At 56.5% G+C, this 20,771-nt stretch overlaps 8 non-coding genes across 8 annotated transcripts; all 8 read right to left on the bottom strand.

Annotated features, from left to right (window-relative positions):
* Positions 1-154: 154 nt before the first annotated feature.
* LOC136147625 (small nucleolar RNA SNORD116) lies at positions 155-247 on the bottom strand. Its single transcript, XR_010659288.1, has one exon. It is a non-coding gene; the product is annotated as a small nucleolar RNA SNORD116 (small nucleolar RNA).
* Positions 248-2,871: 2,624 nt separating this feature from the next.
* Positions 2,872-2,964, bottom strand: LOC136147624 (small nucleolar RNA SNORD116). Its single transcript, XR_010659287.1, has one exon. It is a non-coding gene; the product is annotated as a small nucleolar RNA SNORD116 (small nucleolar RNA).
* Positions 2,965-5,588: 2,624 nt separating this feature from the next.
* On the bottom strand, positions 5,589-5,681 carry LOC136147622 (small nucleolar RNA SNORD116). Its single transcript, XR_010659286.1, has one exon. It is a non-coding gene; the product is annotated as a small nucleolar RNA SNORD116 (small nucleolar RNA).
* Positions 5,682-8,305: 2,624 nt separating this feature from the next.
* Positions 8,306-8,398, bottom strand: LOC136147621 (small nucleolar RNA SNORD116). Its single transcript, XR_010659285.1, has one exon. It is a non-coding gene; the product is annotated as a small nucleolar RNA SNORD116 (small nucleolar RNA).
* A 2,624-nt stretch (positions 8,399-11,022) lies between these two features.
* On the bottom strand, positions 11,023-11,115 carry LOC136147620 (small nucleolar RNA SNORD116). Its single transcript, XR_010659284.1, has one exon. It is a non-coding gene; the product is annotated as a small nucleolar RNA SNORD116 (small nucleolar RNA).
* A 2,624-nt stretch (positions 11,116-13,739) lies between these two features.
* LOC136147619 (small nucleolar RNA SNORD116) lies at positions 13,740-13,832 on the bottom strand. The gene has a single exon (XR_010659283.1). It is a non-coding gene; the product is annotated as a small nucleolar RNA SNORD116 (small nucleolar RNA).
* Positions 13,833-16,456: 2,624 nt separating this feature from the next.
* LOC136147618 (small nucleolar RNA SNORD116) lies at positions 16,457-16,549 on the bottom strand. Its single transcript, XR_010659282.1, has one exon. It is a non-coding gene; the product is annotated as a small nucleolar RNA SNORD116 (small nucleolar RNA).
* A 2,624-nt stretch (positions 16,550-19,173) lies between these two features.
* Positions 19,174-19,266, bottom strand: LOC136147617 (small nucleolar RNA SNORD116). Its single transcript, XR_010659281.1, has one exon. It is a non-coding gene; the product is annotated as a small nucleolar RNA SNORD116 (small nucleolar RNA).
* Positions 19,267-20,771: the final 1,505 nt, after the last annotated feature.

The raw sequence follows: 20,771 nt of genomic DNA, 5'->3' as shown, positions 1-20,771 counted from the left end.
CAAGAAGGCCGCTCGAACATCTGTACACGGCCCACCCTCAGATGGGAGCCTCGCAACTGCTGGTGACCTGGCTACCCCATGCATGTGTCTTACACCGTCAGAGAAGCCCTCTTGCTAACCTACCCACCCCTAAGCCCACGGAAGGCAACGTGCTGGACCTCAGTTTCGATGAGGAGACGGTAGTGAGTTCTCACTCATGTTGTTCAGATTTTCCAAGGAATGCATGAGAGGGTGTCGTCATCGATCCGAGCACGTGCTGGCTTGCTCCCCACCTCCACAGGGCAGGCAGCGCCACTCCCAGGAGGAGCCAGTGACCTGGGAGTCCTCCAGCAGCCGGGGCAACTCAGAGCCCCCAGGCTTCTCAGCAAGAGGAACGGTCCCTCCGTACATACAGCCACTCAGGCAGTGCCAGGAAACCTGAAATTCACGACACGTCTTGGGGCAGGAGAAGCCGTACCGTGCTCGGTGATCCAAAAACAACTGGGCCGCCGCACTTCTTGCCGGACTCCCTTGCACCTCGAGCCACTGCCTCATGGGCGGGCCTTCGTCTCCTGGGTGATGGACAGCCATATCTGGCAACTGCGCCTGACAAGGGGACAGAAAGCACAGAAACACTTGAGGTGTCTACTTGGTCTCTCACTGAGTAACACTGATGCAGGTGTTTCATTGGGGGAAGGCCTGTATCTGCAACCCAACTACACTGATCACTTACAGACAACTGGTTACCTACCTTTGAAAAGAGCGCAGCAAATTAGGCTCAAGGTCATCAGGGGGTCTTTCTGACTCAGCATGCATGGGTGGCAGGGGATTCCAGGTGGCCTTGAGGGCCTGTGTCCCGGTGTACCAACAAGAATGCACTCTCGGCAATTTGGCTCTGTGTCCAGAAATAGGTCCGGGTAGCCAAGTCTCACAGCCCGCATGGAAAGGCCCTGCCGTCTGAACACGCATGCCGTCTTCATGGAGCCCTGACCTCCTGTCCTCCCACGAAATGGGGGATGACACCTGGCATCTTCCTTCAGCCCCATGCAAAATTTCACTGAGGGGCTGTTGACATAGGCTCTAGGCTCCCAGTCTCCATGACCCATGATCTCTGGCCAAAGCACAGAGACCTGACCGCCCAAGGCCACCTTGCGGAGCGTCTGTGTGAATGCCACGGACCCTGAGACTGTAGCTACTACTACAGCTCAGGGGTCCTTGTCACAAGGGTCACCTCCACCCGAAACAGAAAAATTTCCCAGACGACTACACAGTACGGTGAACTTGGCACTAGGGCAGATACGGCCCAGCGCACCCTCGGATAGGAAGAGAAATCAAGGCATGCGTCTCTTCCTGCCAGTCAGTCCAATCACTGGGCGGCCTCTGCCCGAAAGTGAGGATGGGACCCGGACTTCCTCAGGTACCAGGATCCAGGGCTCACTCCCACAGAAAGAGGACCCCTTTCCTGGCTAGATTATCCTCAGATCTACACGCTGCAGGGACCAGGTTACTGACCACACCCTAGAGAAAGCTGCCATAATGCAGGGCGTGGTTCACATTGAACTGCTCCTGCCTCAAGGGTCTCTCACCCAAATCTGAGGCGTCCAAGGCCTCGGCACACACAGGGCCAATCAGCAAGCAGGAAGACCCACAGGATGAAGGTTGGCAAAATGACCAAGTGCATACACATCACTAAGGATGCTTTCATGTATTCTTCAGAAGACCTGTCAGGGGAAGACCTTGGATGCCACAGGTCTCTGCCGTAGCGCCATGGGAGCTGCTGGCTCCTACAGTGAGGCACCGTGGGGATGCCAACCAATGACCCATCTCTTCCAGAACCACGGGCCTCCAAGGTTGATGCTTCATTGCCAGGGGGGCGAACACATTTCTGCGCTCAGGGCCGGCAGAGTGGCCCCAACCTTAGGGAACCTGGGTAATTCCAGGCCCAGGGGACAAATGGCGACCAAGGGGCATGTGAGCACAACACAGAACAACCCACAGGGCTGGTTGCTTGGCCTCTGTTACTGCAACTCTTCAAGGCACCAAAGAAACCCTTGGGGAGTCCTTCTACTGGCAGCAGGCCACCAAGGACACAAAGGTCACCTATCACCGAGCCTCCCAAGCACCAGCAATGCCCTCTCCTCTGTACCCAGCTGACGGCAGCGCCAAAAGGACCACACTATATCACTGAAAACAGAACGACAGTGCCTGCAGCCTCAGCAGTCATAACATCCCAGCAAATCACACTGCGCTTTTCCTCACCTGCACAACCATTCTTCTCTGGGCCTCTGGTCAACCTGCAGGAGCAATGCAGGCCTGTCACCACGACACAGTACATGGCGCCCTCCAAGACTCAAGCAGGTGACAGGACTTGCAATTCAGGAACTGCCAAGGGCAGAAAGGAGGACTATTAACTTTCACAACTGCCACCGTTCCCCTAGGTCTCTGCAGCCGCTGCAGCCCACAGGGTACTCAGCAATCTCGCCGACCCAAAGGGCCGCAATGGCGACGGCCTCAGATCTCACCTGGGGCTCCAATCGGAGACCACGGAAGCTTCCTTGCATCAGAATCCACATCACGAGAGCCCCAGTGAGCACACTTGCAGCAGGAACCAGGACAAAATGCACCGTTCTCAACGAAGAGCTCACTGTCCCATGCCAGGATCTACTGCGACACCTACCACCCCCTGACAAGCCGGATGCCTCTTCTGCTCCTCAGTGCCCTTCACCATACCCCACATCCAAGAAGGCCGCTCGAACATCTGTACACGGCCCACCCTCAGATGGGAGCCTCGCAACTGCTGGTGACCTGGCTACCCCATGCATGTGTCTTACACCGTCAGAGAAGCCCTCTTGCTAACCTACCCACCCCTAAGCCCACGGAAGGCAACGTGCTGGACCTCAGTTTCGATGAGGAGACGGTAGTGAGTTCTCACTCATGTTGTTCAGATTTTCCAAGGAATGCATGAGAGGGTGTCGTCATCGATCCGAGCACGTGCTGGCTTGCTCCCCACCTCCACAGGGCAGGCAGCGCCACTCCCAGGAGGAGCCAGTGACCTGGGAGTCCTCCAGCAGCCGGGGCAACTCAGAGCCCCCAGGCTTCTCAGCAAGAGGAACGGTCCCTCCGTACATACAGCCACTCAGGCAGTGCCAGGAAACCTGAAATTCACGACACGTCTTGGGGCAGGAGAAGCCGTACCGTGCTCGGTGATCCAAAAACAACTGGGCCGCCGCACTTCTTGCCGGACTCCCTTGCACCTCGAGCCACTGCCTCATGGGCGGGCCTTCGTCTCCTGGGTGATGGACAGCCATATCTGGCAACTGCGCCTGACAAGGGGACAGAAAGCACAGAAACACTTGAGGTGTCTACTTGGTCTCTCACTGAGTAACACTGATGCAGGTGTTTCATTGGGGGAAGGCCTGTATCTGCAACCCAACTACACTGATCACTTACAGACAACTGGTTACCTACCTTTGAAAAGAGCGCAGCAAATTAGGCTCAAGGTCATCAGGGGGTCTTTCTGACTCAGCATGCATGGGTGGCAGGGGATTCCAGGTGGCCTTGAGGGCCTGTGTCCCGGTGTACCAACAAGAATGCACTCTCGGCAATTTGGCTCTGTGTCCAGAAATAGGTCCGGGTAGCCAAGTCTCACAGCCCGCATGGAAAGGCCCTGCCGTCTGAACACGCATGCCGTCTTCATGGAGCCCTGACCTCCTGTCCTCCCACGAAATGGGGGATGACACCTGGCATCTTCCTTCAGCCCCATGCAAAATTTCACTGAGGGGCTGTTGACATAGGCTCTAGGCTCCCAGTCTCCATGACCCATGATCTCTGGCCAAAGCACAGAGACCTGACCGCCCAAGGCCACCTTGCGGAGCGTCTGTGTGAATGCCACGGACCCTGAGACTGTAGCTACTACTACAGCTCAGGGGTCCTTGTCACAAGGGTCACCTCCACCCGAAACAGAAAAATTTCCCAGACGACTACACAGTACGGTGAACTTGGCACTAGGGCAGATACGGCCCAGCGCACCCTCGGATAGGAAGAGAAATCAAGGCATGCGTCTCTTCCTGCCAGTCAGTCCAATCACTGGGCGGCCTCTGCCCGAAAGTGAGGATGGGACCCGGACTTCCTCAGGTACCAGGATCCAGGGCTCACTCCCACAGAAAGAGGACCCCTTTCCTGGCTAGATTATCCTCAGATCTACACGCTGCAGGGACCAGGTTACTGACCACACCCTAGAGAAAGCTGCCATAATGCAGGGCGTGGTTCACATTGAACTGCTCCTGCCTCAAGGGTCTCTCACCCAAATCTGAGGCGTCCAAGGCCTCGGCACACACAGGGCCAATCAGCAAGCAGGAAGACCCACAGGATGAAGGTTGGCAAAATGACCAAGTGCATACACATCACTAAGGATGCTTTCATGTATTCTTCAGAAGACCTGTCAGGGGAAGACCTTGGATGCCACAGGTCTCTGCCGTAGCGCCATGGGAGCTGCTGGCTCCTACAGTGAGGCACCGTGGGGATGCCAACCAATGACCCATCTCTTCCAGAACCACGGGCCTCCAAGGTTGATGCTTCATTGCCAGGGGGGCGAACACATTTCTGCGCTCAGGGCCGGCAGAGTGGCCCCAACCTTAGGGAACCTGGGTAATTCCAGGCCCAGGGGACAAATGGCGACCAAGGGGCATGTGAGCACAACACAGAACAACCCACAGGGCTGGTTGCTTGGCCTCTGTTACTGCAACTCTTCAAGGCACCAAAGAAACCCTTGGGGAGTCCTTCTACTGGCAGCAGGCCACCAAGGACACAAAGGTCACCTATCACCGAGCCTCCCAAGCACCAGCAATGCCCTCTCCTCTGTACCCAGCTGACGGCAGCGCCAAAAGGACCACACTATATCACTGAAAACAGAACGACAGTGCCTGCAGCCTCAGCAGTCATAACATCCCAGCAAATCACACTGCGCTTTTCCTCACCTGCACAACCATTCTTCTCTGGGCCTCTGGTCAACCTGCAGGAGCAATGCAGGCCTGTCACCACGACACAGTACATGGCGCCCTCCAAGACTCAAGCAGGTGACAGGACTTGCAATTCAGGAACTGCCAAGGGCAGAAAGGAGGACTATTAACTTTCACAACTGCCACCGTTCCCCTAGGTCTCTGCAGCCGCTGCAGCCCACAGGGTACTCAGCAATCTCGCCGACCCAAAGGGCCGCAATGGCGACGGCCTCAGATCTCACCTGGGGCTCCAATCGGAGACCACGGAAGCTTCCTTGCATCAGAATCCACATCACGAGAGCCCCAGTGAGCACACTTGCAGCAGGAACCAGGACAAAATGCACCGTTCTCAACGAAGAGCTCACTGTCCCATGCCAGGATCTACTGCGACACCTACCACCCCCTGACAAGCCGGATGCCTCTTCTGCTCCTCAGTGCCCTTCACCATACCCCACATCCAAGAAGGCCGCTCGAACATCTGTACACGGCCCACCCTCAGATGGGAGCCTCGCAACTGCTGGTGACCTGGCTACCCCATGCATGTGTCTTACACCGTCAGAGAAGCCCTCTTGCTAACCTACCCACCCCTAAGCCCACGGAAGGCAACGTGCTGGACCTCAGTTTCGATGAGGAGACGGTAGTGAGTTCTCACTCATGTTGTTCAGATTTTCCAAGGAATGCATGAGAGGGTGTCGTCATCGATCCGAGCACGTGCTGGCTTGCTCCCCACCTCCACAGGGCAGGCAGCGCCACTCCCAGGAGGAGCCAGTGACCTGGGAGTCCTCCAGCAGCCGGGGCAACTCAGAGCCCCCAGGCTTCTCAGCAAGAGGAACGGTCCCTCCGTACATACAGCCACTCAGGCAGTGCCAGGAAACCTGAAATTCACGACACGTCTTGGGGCAGGAGAAGCCGTACCGTGCTCGGTGATCCAAAAACAACTGGGCCGCCGCACTTCTTGCCGGACTCCCTTGCACCTCGAGCCACTGCCTCATGGGCGGGCCTTCGTCTCCTGGGTGATGGACAGCCATATCTGGCAACTGCGCCTGACAAGGGGACAGAAAGCACAGAAACACTTGAGGTGTCTACTTGGTCTCTCACTGAGTAACACTGATGCAGGTGTTTCATTGGGGGAAGGCCTGTATCTGCAACCCAACTACACTGATCACTTACAGACAACTGGTTACCTACCTTTGAAAAGAGCGCAGCAAATTAGGCTCAAGGTCATCAGGGGGTCTTTCTGACTCAGCATGCATGGGTGGCAGGGGATTCCAGGTGGCCTTGAGGGCCTGTGTCCCGGTGTACCAACAAGAATGCACTCTCGGCAATTTGGCTCTGTGTCCAGAAATAGGTCCGGGTAGCCAAGTCTCACAGCCCGCATGGAAAGGCCCTGCCGTCTGAACACGCATGCCGTCTTCATGGAGCCCTGACCTCCTGTCCTCCCACGAAATGGGGGATGACACCTGGCATCTTCCTTCAGCCCCATGCAAAATTTCACTGAGGGGCTGTTGACATAGGCTCTAGGCTCCCAGTCTCCATGACCCATGATCTCTGGCCAAAGCACAGAGACCTGACCGCCCAAGGCCACCTTGCGGAGCGTCTGTGTGAATGCCACGGACCCTGAGACTGTAGCTACTACTACAGCTCAGGGGTCCTTGTCACAAGGGTCACCTCCACCCGAAACAGAAAAATTTCCCAGACGACTACACAGTACGGTGAACTTGGCACTAGGGCAGATACGGCCCAGCGCACCCTCGGATAGGAAGAGAAATCAAGGCATGCGTCTCTTCCTGCCAGTCAGTCCAATCACTGGGCGGCCTCTGCCCGAAAGTGAGGATGGGACCCGGACTTCCTCAGGTACCAGGATCCAGGGCTCACTCCCACAGAAAGAGGACCCCTTTCCTGGCTAGATTATCCTCAGATCTACACGCTGCAGGGACCAGGTTACTGACCACACCCTAGAGAAAGCTGCCATAATGCAGGGCGTGGTTCACATTGAACTGCTCCTGCCTCAAGGGTCTCTCACCCAAATCTGAGGCGTCCAAGGCCTCGGCACACACAGGGCCAATCAGCAAGCAGGAAGACCCACAGGATGAAGGTTGGCAAAATGACCAAGTGCATACACATCACTAAGGATGCTTTCATGTATTCTTCAGAAGACCTGTCAGGGGAAGACCTTGGATGCCACAGGTCTCTGCCGTAGCGCCATGGGAGCTGCTGGCTCCTACAGTGAGGCACCGTGGGGATGCCAACCAATGACCCATCTCTTCCAGAACCACGGGCCTCCAAGGTTGATGCTTCATTGCCAGGGGGGCGAACACATTTCTGCGCTCAGGGCCGGCAGAGTGGCCCCAACCTTAGGGAACCTGGGTAATTCCAGGCCCAGGGGACAAATGGCGACCAAGGGGCATGTGAGCACAACACAGAACAACCCACAGGGCTGGTTGCTTGGCCTCTGTTACTGCAACTCTTCAAGGCACCAAAGAAACCCTTGGGGAGTCCTTCTACTGGCAGCAGGCCACCAAGGACACAAAGGTCACCTATCACCGAGCCTCCCAAGCACCAGCAATGCCCTCTCCTCTGTACCCAGCTGACGGCAGCGCCAAAAGGACCACACTATATCACTGAAAACAGAACGACAGTGCCTGCAGCCTCAGCAGTCATAACATCCCAGCAAATCACACTGCGCTTTTCCTCACCTGCACAACCATTCTTCTCTGGGCCTCTGGTCAACCTGCAGGAGCAATGCAGGCCTGTCACCACGACACAGTACATGGCGCCCTCCAAGACTCAAGCAGGTGACAGGACTTGCAATTCAGGAACTGCCAAGGGCAGAAAGGAGGACTATTAACTTTCACAACTGCCACCGTTCCCCTAGGTCTCTGCAGCCGCTGCAGCCCACAGGGTACTCAGCAATCTCGCCGACCCAAAGGGCCGCAATGGCGACGGCCTCAGATCTCACCTGGGGCTCCAATCGGAGACCACGGAAGCTTCCTTGCATCAGAATCCACATCACGAGAGCCCCAGTGAGCACACTTGCAGCAGGAACCAGGACAAAATGCACCGTTCTCAACGAAGAGCTCACTGTCCCATGCCAGGATCTACTGCGACACCTACCACCCCCTGACAAGCCGGATGCCTCTTCTGCTCCTCAGTGCCCTTCACCATACCCCACATCCAAGAAGGCCGCTCGAACATCTGTACACGGCCCACCCTCAGATGGGAGCCTCGCAACTGCTGGTGACCTGGCTACCCCATGCATGTGTCTTACACCGTCAGAGAAGCCCTCTTGCTAACCTACCCACCCCTAAGCCCACGGAAGGCAACGTGCTGGACCTCAGTTTCGATGAGGAGACGGTAGTGAGTTCTCACTCATGTTGTTCAGATTTTCCAAGGAATGCATGAGAGGGTGTCGTCATCGATCCGAGCACGTGCTGGCTTGCTCCCCACCTCCACAGGGCAGGCAGCGCCACTCCCAGGAGGAGCCAGTGACCTGGGAGTCCTCCAGCAGCCGGGGCAACTCAGAGCCCCCAGGCTTCTCAGCAAGAGGAACGGTCCCTCCGTACATACAGCCACTCAGGCAGTGCCAGGAAACCTGAAATTCACGACACGTCTTGGGGCAGGAGAAGCCGTACCGTGCTCGGTGATCCAAAAACAACTGGGCCGCCGCACTTCTTGCCGGACTCCCTTGCACCTCGAGCCACTGCCTCATGGGCGGGCCTTCGTCTCCTGGGTGATGGACAGCCATATCTGGCAACTGCGCCTGACAAGGGGACAGAAAGCACAGAAACACTTGAGGTGTCTACTTGGTCTCTCACTGAGTAACACTGATGCAGGTGTTTCATTGGGGGAAGGCCTGTATCTGCAACCCAACTACACTGATCACTTACAGACAACTGGTTACCTACCTTTGAAAAGAGCGCAGCAAATTAGGCTCAAGGTCATCAGGGGGTCTTTCTGACTCAGCATGCATGGGTGGCAGGGGATTCCAGGTGGCCTTGAGGGCCTGTGTCCCGGTGTACCAACAAGAATGCACTCTCGGCAATTTGGCTCTGTGTCCAGAAATAGGTCCGGGTAGCCAAGTCTCACAGCCCGCATGGAAAGGCCCTGCCGTCTGAACACGCATGCCGTCTTCATGGAGCCCTGACCTCCTGTCCTCCCACGAAATGGGGGATGACACCTGGCATCTTCCTTCAGCCCCATGCAAAATTTCACTGAGGGGCTGTTGACATAGGCTCTAGGCTCCCAGTCTCCATGACCCATGATCTCTGGCCAAAGCACAGAGACCTGACCGCCCAAGGCCACCTTGCGGAGCGTCTGTGTGAATGCCACGGACCCTGAGACTGTAGCTACTACTACAGCTCAGGGGTCCTTGTCACAAGGGTCACCTCCACCCGAAACAGAAAAATTTCCCAGACGACTACACAGTACGGTGAACTTGGCACTAGGGCAGATACGGCCCAGCGCACCCTCGGATAGGAAGAGAAATCAAGGCATGCGTCTCTTCCTGCCAGTCAGTCCAATCACTGGGCGGCCTCTGCCCGAAAGTGAGGATGGGACCCGGACTTCCTCAGGTACCAGGATCCAGGGCTCACTCCCACAGAAAGAGGACCCCTTTCCTGGCTAGATTATCCTCAGATCTACACGCTGCAGGGACCAGGTTACTGACCACACCCTAGAGAAAGCTGCCATAATGCAGGGCGTGGTTCACATTGAACTGCTCCTGCCTCAAGGGTCTCTCACCCAAATCTGAGGCGTCCAAGGCCTCGGCACACACAGGGCCAATCAGCAAGCAGGAAGACCCACAGGATGAAGGTTGGCAAAATGACCAAGTGCATACACATCACTAAGGATGCTTTCATGTATTCTTCAGAAGACCTGTCAGGGGAAGACCTTGGATGCCACAGGTCTCTGCCGTAGCGCCATGGGAGCTGCTGGCTCCTACAGTGAGGCACCGTGGGGATGCCAACCAATGACCCATCTCTTCCAGAACCACGGGCCTCCAAGGTTGATGCTTCATTGCCAGGGGGGCGAACACATTTCTGCGCTCAGGGCCGGCAGAGTGGCCCCAACCTTAGGGAACCTGGGTAATTCCAGGCCCAGGGGACAAATGGCGACCAAGGGGCATGTGAGCACAACACAGAACAACCCACAGGGCTGGTTGCTTGGCCTCTGTTACTGCAACTCTTCAAGGCACCAAAGAAACCCTTGGGGAGTCCTTCTACTGGCAGCAGGCCACCAAGGACACAAAGGTCACCTATCACCGAGCCTCCCAAGCACCAGCAATGCCCTCTCCTCTGTACCCAGCTGACGGCAGCGCCAAAAGGACCACACTATATCACTGAAAACAGAACGACAGTGCCTGCAGCCTCAGCAGTCATAACATCCCAGCAAATCACACTGCGCTTTTCCTCACCTGCACAACCATTCTTCTCTGGGCCTCTGGTCAACCTGCAGGAGCAATGCAGGCCTGTCACCACGACACAGTACATGGCGCCCTCCAAGACTCAAGCAGGTGACAGGACTTGCAATTCAGGAACTGCCAAGGGCAGAAAGGAGGACTATTAACTTTCACAACTGCCACCGTTCCCCTAGGTCTCTGCAGCCGCTGCAGCCCACAGGGTACTCAGCAATCTCGCCGACCCAAAGGGCCGCAATGGCGACGGCCTCAGATCTCACCTGGGGCTCCAATCGGAGACCACGGAAGCTTCCTTGCATCAGAATCCACATCACGAGAGCCCCAGTGAGCACACTTGCAGCAGGAACCAGGACAAAATGCACCGTTCTCAACGAAGAGCTCACTGTCCCATGCCAGGATCTACTGCGACACCTACCACCCCCTGACAAGCCGGATGCCTCTTCTGCTCCTCAGTGCCCTTCACCATACCCCACATCCAAGAAGGCCGCTCGAACATCTGTACACGGCCCACCCTCAGATGGGAGCCTCGCAACTGCTGGTGACCTGGCTACCCCATGCATGTGTCTTACACCGTCAGAGAAGCCCTCTTGCTAACCTACCCACCCCTAAGCCCACGGAAGGCAACGTGCTGGACCTCAGTTTCGATGAGGAGACGGTAGTGAGTTCTCACTCATGTTGTTCAGATTTTCCAAGGAATGCATGAGAGGGTGTCGTCATCGATCCGAGCACGTGCTGGCTTGCTCCCCACCTCCACAGGGCAGGCAGCGCCACTCCCAGGAGGAGCCAGTGACCTGGGAGTCCTCCAGCAGCCGGGGCAACTCAGAGCCCCCAGGCTTCTCAGCAAGAGGAACGGTCCCTCCGTACATACAGCCACTCAGGCAGTGCCAGGAAACCTGAAATTCACGACACGTCTTGGGGCAGGAGAAGCCGTACCGTGCTCGGTGATCCAAAAACAACTGGGCCGCCGCACTTCTTGCCGGACTCCCTTGCACCTCGAGCCACTGCCTCATGGGCGGGCCTTCGTCTCCTGGGTGATGGACAGCCATATCTGGCAACTGCGCCTGACAAGGGGACAGAAAGCACAGAAACACTTGAGGTGTCTACTTGGTCTCTCACTGAGTAACACTGATGCAGGTGTTTCATTGGGGGAAGGCCTGTATCTGCAACCCAACTACACTGATCACTTACAGACAACTGGTTACCTACCTTTGAAAAGAGCGCAGCAAATTAGGCTCAAGGTCATCAGGGGGTCTTTCTGACTCAGCATGCATGGGTGGCAGGGGATTCCAGGTGGCCTTGAGGGCCTGTGTCCCGGTGTACCAACAAGAATGCACTCTCGGCAATTTGGCTCTGTGTCCAGAAATAGGTCCGGGTAGCCAAGTCTCACAGCCCGCATGGAAAGGCCCTGCCGTCTGAACACGCATGCCGTCTTCATGGAGCCCTGACCTCCTGTCCTCCCACGAAATGGGGGATGACACCTGGCATCTTCCTTCAGCCCCATGCAAAATTTCACTGAGGGGCTGTTGACATAGGCTCTAGGCTCCCAGTCTCCATGACCCATGATCTCTGGCCAAAGCACAGAGACCTGACCGCCCAAGGCCACCTTGCGGAGCGTCTGTGTGAATGCCACGGACCCTGAGACTGTAGCTACTACTACAGCTCAGGGGTCCTTGTCACAAGGGTCACCTCCACCCGAAACAGAAAAATTTCCCAGACGACTACACAGTACGGTGAACTTGGCACTAGGGCAGATACGGCCCAGCGCACCCTCGGATAGGAAGAGAAATCAAGGCATGCGTCTCTTCCTGCCAGTCAGTCCAATCACTGGGCGGCCTCTGCCCGAAAGTGAGGATGGGACCCGGACTTCCTCAGGTACCAGGATCCAGGGCTCACTCCCACAGAAAGAGGACCCCTTTCCTGGCTAGATTATCCTCAGATCTACACGCTGCAGGGACCAGGTTACTGACCACACCCTAGAGAAAGCTGCCATAATGCAGGGCGTGGTTCACATTGAACTGCTCCTGCCTCAAGGGTCTCTCACCCAAATCTGAGGCGTCCAAGGCCTCGGCACACACAGGGCCAATCAGCAAGCAGGAAGACCCACAGGATGAAGGTTGGCAAAATGACCAAGTGCATACACATCACTAAGGATGCTTTCATGTATTCTTCAGAAGACCTGTCAGGGGAAGACCTTGGATGCCACAGGTCTCTGCCGTAGCGCCATGGGAGCTGCTGGCTCCTACAGTGAGGCACCGTGGGGATGCCAACCAATGACCCATCTCTTCCAGAACCACGGGCCTCCAAGGTTGATGCTTCATTGCCAGGGGGGCGAACACATTTCTGCGCTCAGGGCCGGCAGAGTGGCCCCAACCTTAGGGAACCTGGGTAATTCCAGGCCCAGGGGACAAATGGCGACCAAGGGGCATGTGAGCACAACACAGAACAACCCACAGGGCTGGTTGCTTGGCCTCTGTTACTGCAACTCTTCAAGGCACCAAAGAAACCCTTGGGGAGTCCTTCTACTGGCAGCAGGCCACCAAGGACACAAAGGTCACCTATCACCGAGCCTCCCAAGCACCAGCAATGCCCTCTCCTCTGTACCCAGCTGACGGCAGCGCCAAAAGGACCACACTATATCACTGAAAACAGAACGACAGTGCCTGCAGCCTCAGCAGTCATAACATCCCAGCAAATCACACTGCGCTTTTCCTCACCTGCACAACCATTCTTCTCTGGGCCTCTGGTCAACCTGCAGGAGCAATGCAGGCCTGTCACCACGACACAGTACATGGCGCCCTCCAAGACTCAAGCAGGTGACAGGACTTGCAATTCAGGAACTGCCAAGGGCAGAAAGGAGGACTATTAACTTTCACAACTGCCACCGTTCCCCTAGGTCTCTGCAGCCGCTGCAGCCCACAGGGTACTCAGCAATCTCGCCGACCCAAAGGGCCGCAATGGCGACGGCCTCAGATCTCACCTGGGGCTCCAATCGGAGACCACGGAAGCTTCCTTGCATCAGAATCCACATCACGAGAGCCCCAGTGAGCACACTTGCAGCAGGAACCAGGACAAAATGCACCGTTCTCAACGAAGAGCTCACTGTCCCATGCCAGGATCTACTGCGACACCTACCACCCCCTGACAAGCCGGATGCCTCTTCTGCTCCTCAGTGCCCTTCACCATACCCCACATCCAAGAAGGCCGCTCGAACATCTGTACACGGCCCACCCTCAGATGGGAGCCTCGCAACTGCTGGTGACCTGGCTACCCCATGCATGTGTCTTACACCGTCAGAGAAGCCCTCTTGCTAACCTACCCACCCCTAAGCCCACGGAAGGCAACGTGCTGGACCTCAGTTTCGATGAGGAGACGGTAGTGAGTTCTCACTCATGTTGTTCAGATTTTCCAAGGAATGCATGAGAGGGTGTCGTCATCGATCCGAGCACGTGCTGGCTTGCTCCCCACCTCCACAGGGCAGGCAGCGCCACTCCCAGGAGGAGCCAGTGACCTGGGAGTCCTCCAGCAGCCGGGGCAACTCAGAGCCCCCAGGCTTCTCAGCAAGAGGAACGGTCCCTCCGTACATACAGCCACTCAGGCAGTGCCAGGAAACCTGAAATTCACGACACGTCTTGGGGCAGGAGAAGCCGTACCGTGCTCGGTGATCCAAAAACAACTGGGCCGCCGCACTTCTTGCCGGACTCCCTTGCACCTCGAGCCACTGCCTCATGGGCGGGCCTTCGTCTCCTGGGTGATGGACAGCCATATCTGGCAACTGCGCCTGACAAGGGGACAGAAAGCACAGAAACACTTGAGGTGTCTACTTGGTCTCTCACTGAGTAACACTGATGCAGGTGTTTCATTGGGGGAAGGCCTGTATCTGCAACCCAACTACACTGATCACTTACAGACAACTGGTTACCTACCTTTGAAAAGAGCGCAGCAAATTAGGCTCAAGGTCATCAGGGGGTCTTTCTGACTCAGCATGCATGGGTGGCAGGGGATTCCAGGTGGCCTTGAGGGCCTGTGTCCCGGTGTACCAACAAGAATGCACTCTCGGCAATTTGGCTCTGTGTCCAGAAATAGGTCCGGGTAGCCAAGTCTCACAGCCCGCATGGAAAGGCCCTGCCGTCTGAACACGCATGCCGTCTTCATGGAGCCCTGACCTCCTGTCCTCCCACGAAATGGGGGATGACACCTGGCATCTTCCTTCAGCCCCATGCAAAATTTCACTGAGGGGCTGTTGACATAGGCTCTAGGCTCCCAGTCTCCATGACCCATGATCTCTGGCCAAAGCACAGAGACCTGACCGCCCAAGGCCACCTTGCGGAGCGTCTGTGTGAATGCCACGGACCCTGAGACTGTAGCTACTACTACAGCTCAGGGGTCCTTGTCACAAGGGTCACCTCCACCCGAAACAGAAAAATTTCCCAGACGACTACACAGTACGGTGAACTTGGCACTAGGGCAGATACGGCCCAGCGCACCCTCGGATAGGAAGAGAAATCAAGGCATGCGTCTCTTCCTGCCAGTCAGTCCAATCACTGGGCGGCCTCTGCCCGAAAGTGAGGATGGGACCCGGACTTCCTCAGGTACCAGGATCCAGGGCTCACTCCCACAGAAAGAGGACCCCTTTCCTGGCTAGATTATCCTCAGATCTACACGCTGCAGGGACCAGGTTACTGACCACACCCTAGAGAAAGCTGCCATAATGCAGGGCGTGGTTCACATTGAACTGCTCCTGCCTCAAGGGTCTCTCACCCAAATCTGAGGCGTCCAAGGCCTCGGCACACACAGGGCCAATCAGCAAGCAGGAAGACCCACAGGATGAAGGTTGGCAAAATGACCAAGTGCATACACATCACTAAGGATGCTTTCATGTATTCTTCAGAAGACCTGTCAGGGGAAGACCTTGGATGCCACAGGTCTCTGCCGTAGCGCCATGGGAGCTGCTGGCTCCTACAGTGAGGCACCGTGGGGATGCCAACCAATGACCCATCTCTTCCAGAACCGCGGGCCTCCAAGGTTGATGCTTCATTGCCAGGGGGGCGAACACATTTCTGCGCTCAGGGCCGGCAGAGTGGCCCCAACCTTAGGGAACCTGGGTAATTCCAGGCCCAGGGGACAAATGGCGACCAAGGGGCATGTGAGCACAACACAGAACAACCCACAGGGCTGGTTGCTTGGCCTCTGTTACTGCAACTCTTCAAGGCACCAAAGAAACCCTTGGGGAGTCCTTCTACTGGCAGCAGGCCACCAAGGACACAAAGGTCACCTATCACCGAGCCTCCCAAGCACCAGCAATGCCCTCTCCTCTGTACCCAGCTGACGGCAGCGCCAAAAGGACCACACTATATCAGTGAAAACAGAACGACAGTGCCTGCAGCCTCAGCAGTCATAACATCCCAGCAAATCACACTGCGCTTTTCCTCACCTGCACAACCATTCTTCTCTGGGCCTCTGGTCAACCTGCAGGAGCAATGCAGGCCTGTCACCACGACACAGTACATGGCGCCCTCCAAGACTCAAGCAGGTGACAGGACTTGCAATTCAGGAACTGCCAAGGGCAGAAAGGAGGACTATTAACTTTCACAACTGCCACCGTTCCCCTAGGTCTCTGCAGCCGCTGCAGCCCACAGGGTACTCAGCAATCTCGCCGACCCAAAGGGCCGCAATGGCGACGGCCTCAGATCTCACCTGGGGCTCCAATCGGAGACCACGGAAGCTTCCTTGCATCAGAATCCACATCACGAGAGCCCCAGTGAGCACACTTGCAGCAGGAACCAGGACAAAATGCACCGTTCTCAACGAAGAGCTCACTGTCCCATGCCAGGATCTACTGCGACACCTACCACCCCCTGACAAGCCGGATGCCTCTTCTGCTCCTCAGTGCCCTTCACCATACCCCACATCCAAGAAGGCCGCTCGAACATCTGTACACGGCCCACCCTCAGATGGGAGCCTCGCAACTGCTGGTGACCTGGCTACCCCATGCATGTGTCTTACACCGTCAGAGAAGCCCTCTTGCTAACCTACCCACCCCTAAGCCCACGGAAGGCAACGTGCTGGACCTCAGTTTCGATGAGGAGACGGTAGTGAGTTCTCACTCATGTTGTTCAGATTTTCCAAGGAATGCATGAGAGGGTGTCGTCATCGATCCGAGCACGTGCTGGCTTGCTCCCCACCTCCACAGGGCAGGCAGCGCCACTCCCAGGAGGAGCCAGTGACCTGGGAGTCCTCCAGCAGCCGGGGCAACTCAGAGCCCCCAGGCTTCTCAGCAAGAGGAACGGTCCCTCCGTACATACAGCCACTCAGGCAGTGCCAGGAAACCTGAAATTCACGACACGTCTTGGGGCAGGAGAAGCCGTACCGTGCTCGGTGATCCAAAAACAACTGGGCCGCCGCACTTCTTGCCGGACTCCCTTGCACCTCGAGCCACTGCCTCATGGGCGGGCCTTCGTCTCCTGGGTGATGGACAGCCATATCTGGCAACTGCGCCTGACAAGGGGACAGAAAGCACAGAAACACTTGAGGTGTCTACTTGGTCTCTCACTGAGTAACACTGATGCAGGTGTTTCATTGGGGGAAGGCCTGTATCTGCAACCCAACTACACTGATCACTTACAGACAACTGGTTACCTACCTTTGAAAAGAGCGCAGCAAATTAGGCTCAAGGTCATCAGGGGGTCTTTCTGACTCAGCATGCATGGGTGGCAGGGGATTCCAGGTGGCCTTGAGGGCCTGTGTCCCGGTGTACCAACAAGAATGCACTCTCGGCAATTTGGCTCTGTGTCCAGAAATAGGTCCGGGTAGCCAAGTCTCACAGCCCGCATGGAAAGGCCCTGCCGTCTGAACACGCATGCCGTCTTCATGGAGCCCTGACCTCCTGTCCTCCCACGAAATGGGGGATGACACCTGGCATCTTCCTTCAGCCCCATGCAAAATTTCACTGAGGGGCTGTTGACATAGGCTCTAGGCTCCCAGTCTCCATGACCCATGATCTCTGGCCAAAGCACAGAGACCTGACCGCCCAAGGCCACCTTGCGGAGCGTCTGTGTGAATGCCACGGACCCTGAGACTGTAGCTACTACTACAACTCAGGGGTCCTTGTCACAAGGGTCACCTCCACCCGAAACAGAAAAATTTCCCAGACGACTACACAGTACGGTGAACTTGGCACTAGGGCAGATACGGCCCAGCGCACCCTCGGATAGGAAGAGAAATCAAGGCATGCGTCTCTTCCTGCCAGTCAGTCCAATCACTGGGCGGCCTCTGCCCGAAAGTGAGGATGGGACCCGGACTTCCTCAGGTACCAGGATCCAGGGCTCACTCCCACAGAAAGAGGACCCCTTTCCTGGCTAGATTATCCTCAGATCTACACGCTGCAGGGACCAGGTTACTGACCACACCCTAGAGAAAGCTGCCATAATGCAGGGCGTGGTTCACATTGAACTGCTCCTGCCTCAAGGGTCTCTCACCCAAATCTGAGGCGTCCAAGGCCTCGGCACACACAGGGCCAATCAGCAAGCAGGAAGACCCACAGGATGAAGGTTGGCAAAATGACCAAGTGCATACACATCACTAAGGATGCTTTCATGTATTCTTCAGAAGACCTGTCAGGGGAAGACCTTGGATGCCACAGGTCTCTGCCGTAGCGCCATGGGAGCTGCTGGCTCCTACAGTGAGGCACCGTGGGGATGCCAACCAATGACCCATCTCTTCCAGAACCGCGGGCCTCCAAGGTTGATGCTTCATTGCCAGGGGGGCGAACACATTTCTGCGCTCAGGGCCGGCAGAGTGGCCCCAACCTTAGGGAACCTGGGTAATTCCAGGCCCAGGGGACAAATGGCGACCAAGGGGCATGTGAGCACAACACAGAACAACCCACAGGGCTGGTTGCTTGGCCTCTGTTACTGCAACTCTTCAAGGCACCAAAGAAACCCTTGGGGAGTCCTTCTACTGGCAGCAGGCCACCAAGGACACAAAGGTCACCTATCACCGAGCCTCCCAAGCACCAGCAATGCCCTCTCCTCTGTACCCAGCTGACGGCAGCGCCAAAAGGACCACACTATATCAGTGAAAACAGAACGACAGTGCCTGCAGCCTCAGCAGTCATAACATCCCAGCAAATCACACTGCGCTTTTCCTCACCTGCACAACCATTCTTCTCTGGGCCTCTGGTCAACCTGCAGGAGCAATGCAGGCCTGTCACCACGACACAGTACATGGCGCCCTCCAAGACTCAAGCAGGTGACAGGACTTGCAATTCAGGAACTGCCAAGGGCAGAAAGGAGGACTATTAACTTTCACAACTGCCACCGTTCCCCTAGGTCTCTGCAGCCGCTGCAGCCCACAGGGTACTCAGCAATCTCGCCGACCCAAAGGGCCGCAATGGCGACGGCCTCAGATCTCACCTGGGGCTCCAATCGGAGACCACGGAAGCTTCCTTGCATCAGAATCCACATCACGAGAGCCCCAGTGAGCACACTTGCAGCAGGAACCAGGACAAAATGCACCGTTCTCAACGAAGAGCTCACTGTCCCATGCCAGGATCTACTGCGACACCTACCACCCCCTGACAAGCCGGATGCCTCTTCTGCTCCTCAGTGCCCTTCACCATACCCCACATCCAAGAAGGCCGCTCGAACATCTGTACACGGCCCACCCTCAGATGGGAGCCTCGCAACTGCTGGTGACCTGGCTACCCCATGCATGTGTCTTACACCGTCAGAGAAGCCCTCTTGCTAACCTACCCACCCCTAAGCCCACGGAAGGCAACGTGCTGGACCTCAGTTTCGATGAGGAGACGGTAGTGAGTTCTCACTCATGTTGTTCAGATTTTCCAAGGAATGCATGAGAGGGTGTCGTCATCGATCCGAGCACGTGCTGGCTTGCTCCCCACCTCCACAGGGCAGGCAGCGCCACTCCCAGGAGGAGCCAGTGACCTGGGAGTCCTCCAGCAGCCGGGGCAACTCAGAGCCCCCAGGCTTCTCAGCAAGAGGAACGGTCCCTCCGTACATACAGCCACTCAGGCAGTGCCAGGAAACCTGAAATTCACGACACGTCTTGGGGCAGGAGAAGCCGTACCGTGCTCGGTGATCCAAAAACAACTGGGCCGCCGCACTTCTTGCCGGACTCCCTTGCACCTCGAGCCACTGCCTCATGGGCGGGCCTTCGTCTCCTGGGTGATGGACAGCCATATCTGGCAACTGCGCCTGACAAGGGGACAGAAAGCACAGAAACACTTGAGGTGTCTACTTGGTCTCTCACTGAGTAACACTGATGCAGGTGTTTCATTGGGGGAAGGCCTGTATCTGCAACCCAACTACACTGATCACTTACAGACAACTGGTTACCTACCTTTGAAAAGAGCGCAGCAAATTAGGCTCAAGGTCATCAGGGGGTCTTTCTGACTCAGCATGCATGGGTGGCAGGGGATTCCAGGTGGCCTTGAGGGCCTGTGTCCCGGTGTACCAACAAGAATGCACTCTCGGCAATTTGGCTCTGTGTCCAGAAATAGGTCCGGGTAGCCAAGTCTCACAGCCCGCATGGAAAGGCCCTGCCGTCTGAACACGCATGCCGTCTTCATGGAGCCCTGACCTCCTGTCCTCCCACGAAATGGGGGATGACACCTGGCATCTTCCTTCAGCCCCATGCAAAATTTCACTGAGGGGCTGTTGACATAGGCTCTAGGCTCCCAGTCTCCATGACCCATGATCTCTGGCCAAAGCACAGAGACCTGACCGCCCAAGGCCACCTTGCGGAGCGTCTGTGTGAATGCCACGGACCCTGAGACTGTAGCTACTACTACAGCTCAGGGGTCCTTGTCACAAGGGTCACCTCCACCCGAAACAGAAAAATTTCCCAGACGACTACACAGTACGGTGAACTTGGCACTAGGGCAGATACGGCCCAGCGCACCCTCGGATAGGAAGAGAAATCAAGGCATGCGTCTCTTCCTGCCAGTCAGTCCAATCACTGGGCGGCCTCTGCCCGAAAGTGAGGATGGGACCCGGACTTCCTCAGGTACCAGGATCCAGGGCTCACTCCCACAGAAAGAGGACCCCTTTCCTGGCTAGATTATCCTCAGATCTACACGCTGCAGGGACCAGGTTACTGACCACACCCTAGAGAAAGCTGCCATAATGCAGGGCGTGGTTCACATTGAACTGCTCCTGCCTCAAGGGTCTCTCACCCAAATCTGAGGCGTCCAAGGCCTCGGCACACACAGGGCCAATCAGCAAGCAGGAAGACCCACAGGATGAAGGTTGGCAAAATGACCAAGTGCATACACATCACTAAGGATGCTTTCATGTATTCTTCAGAAGACCTGTCAGGGGAAGACCTTGGATGCCACAGGTCTCTGCCGTAGCGCCATGGGA

This window comes from Muntiacus reevesi, chromosome 15 (genome assembly GCF_963930625.1).
Source record: "Muntiacus reevesi chromosome 15, mMunRee1.1, whole genome shotgun sequence".
Classification (NCBI taxonomy): Eukaryota; Metazoa; Chordata; class Mammalia; order Artiodactyla; family Cervidae; genus Muntiacus; species Muntiacus reevesi.
This window is presented reverse-complemented; position numbering and strand designations above follow the sequence as displayed.